A 2,610-nucleotide genomic window follows, 5' to 3' on the forward strand; every position below is an offset into this window, starting at 1 on the left:
CCTCCCTGGGAGCCGGAAAGAGGACAGGCGTGGAACCAGCTTCGCTACCAGCGTAGAATCAGCTCCTGTCAATAGTTGTAGTCACCCTGTGAGTACCGCAGGGTATCACTTATGGTCGTCTCACCTGACAGGCAGCAGGATTTCGGGCGTGGTGCGGGCGAGGCGGCCAGTAGAAAGCGGGCTACACACGAAGAAACATGCTTCGCGCTGCGGAATGGGAGGCTCGGCCACGCAAACAACGACCAACAACAGGCTCCGCCATGTGGAAAACACGGCAGTGCTCCACCGGAACGCCAGGCTGCCGTTTAGGGGGACGTTGCGAGGGAGGTGGGTGGATGGATGCGATTTGAGTTTCCCTTGTCGTGGGTTGGGGGAGTTTTATTGTCGTCAGCTCTGGGCCGGAGTGATGTCGGCTTGGGCTCGACGAAACAAGTCAGCCTAGGCTATGCTGCTCGAAGGGCAGATGTTGACGCCGATCAGACAGATCCGGTGTCGCGACGGCTGTCAATCAATGCCTCTGTCCGTACCAAGTACAGCCCGTGTGGTCGCACATGTGTACTAGGAACGGCTTCGGCATGCTGTTTTGCTCCGAGTCTGTATGGCTCCCTGCTTTCGCCTCCATCTGGCGTCCTGGTCGAATCGCTGGAGCCTAAACCTAAGTCCAGGACTCCATATAGAATAGATCCCAGGACAGCCTTGTCCAGGCGTGAGCGCGGCCCGCATCACTTGGCAAACGTCCGTCTAGCATGATGTCCGTCAACTCAATTCGGTGCAGCTCAGCATCTCCGGCAGGTTTGCGTGGCCCCTATCACATTTCCCCGCCTGGGGCCGTGTGCGGAAAATCTGACATGCATCCCAACTCCTGGGCTCCTTGGGTCAAAGGCTTCGGCAGAGTGGCCAGATTATGACCCGCCAAGCCTGAACGAAAACATACTAACAACAGTCATGGCCCACTCCGTTCGCACTCTAAATGGAGAGTGATCCATAGGATCCTCCTGGCGTTTGGGGGCCTAAAGTAGAGGAGACAAGGGAGAGATTGCAAATGGGACGCTGGCTTGGCCCCCCTTGGAAACGAAGATCAATTGCAACCGAATCGGCACTCCAGCCTGTGAGCACAGGGATACGCACTGCCACGGTTGTCCATCTCGGCATGAGAGAAGAGGCCCATGGCAAAGTGCAAGTAAAGTGCCAAGGCATAAAGCTTCGAGAGACCTCGACGGAAAGTATCATCGCACGCCGTCGTCTCACTCATGGATGCGGCTCCTCCAGTTTGCTACATGTACAATGACCACAACAGCGCCCCCTGTCGCCTGTTCGGCACTTTGCCATCTCTAGCCATTCTATTCGCTCATAACCTCCGTCTTCCGCCTTTCAGGTCCATCTAGGCCTCTGCGCCTGCGACTGCGCCCCCACCATACGCGAATAGGCACTGACAACATACGGGGGAGAGGGAGGGGCTCCCTAGACCCTCCAAAATGACGTGTCGCGAAGGAAGAAGAGACAAATGGCCGATCTCGAGAACCAACGTCACACGAGGAACCCGACACGCGTACCCGTGTGTTCCGCGGCGTCTGGTCCACTCAACGACCGCCGTCGTCCCACGGACCTGAACTCTGCGCTCCCGTGTCGACGCCTGTGTGAGCCTGTGTCGACGCTTGTGTCATGCGCCCACCCACTCTAGGAACACCGCAAGCAACACCAGCCGTGTTCCCCTGTTTTCGCCGTGCTGCGCTGGCTCGATCAGACGGTTTCTCGGAGACGCGGTTGCTGTGCAGCAGCCAAGACGCCACTTCTGAGGGAAGCTAGCAATCTGGTACACAGTAAGAAGTACGTTTCTCATGACAGTCGCCTCAACTGCCGCCACTTGGGGGACCTGTAATATGTTTCGCAAGGCACATGGCCAAATGCGCAGCAATGGCCCGAAACTGAAAAGGGCTGGTGTTCAACATCAGCTGCTATTTGCACCGGTGCAGTTGCACGCTGTCGCGATATATCCTCGTCTCTGCCGCCTCATGGATGCCACACCCCAGATGCATGCGAAGAGCAGCATCGCGGAGTACATGAGCAAACCGCCGCCTGATCAACACGTGGATGCGCAATATACACCATTGTTTCCGTTCTGCTCACGCACGTGCAGACACGAGTGGACAGGGCAGTCAAGGTGGCGCACCACGACCTTCATGCTGCAATGCAGCTGGGTGATCACGTTGTTGCCCTCATTCTGTCATGAAGTCTTTGTTTTGCTGGGCATCCATCTGTTTTAGTCTTGACATGGTCGAGTCAAGCAATTGGACCAAAGCTAGGCAAATGGCGCCAAGAGTGACTCTGCAGCCCTATCAATGAGCAGGAGCTGGGGCTGTGGGATAATAATCGTAGGACTTGGAATACTGACCATGCGGTGTAAGAATTTAAAGATGCTGTGAAACATTTGAGAAGATGCCCCCTTCCACGATGGCTTTTCTGTGCACAGTTCGGAATTGATTGTACTGTAAATCCAGCTTTATATATGGCCATGAGGGGTGGAGGGATTTATAGTTCTCCCAAAAGCTAAAAGAGGTTGGACTTCCTGGGGCATGTTCGGCGACTGAAAGATGAAGCACAATGACGAAC

The sequence above is a fragment of the Verticillium alfalfae genome, genomic scaffold (assembly GCF_000150825.1).
Source record: "Verticillium alfalfae VaMs.102 supercont1.14 genomic scaffold, whole genome shotgun sequence".
NCBI classification, from domain to species: domain Eukaryota; kingdom Fungi; phylum Ascomycota; class Sordariomycetes; order Glomerellales; family Plectosphaerellaceae; genus Verticillium; species Verticillium alfalfae.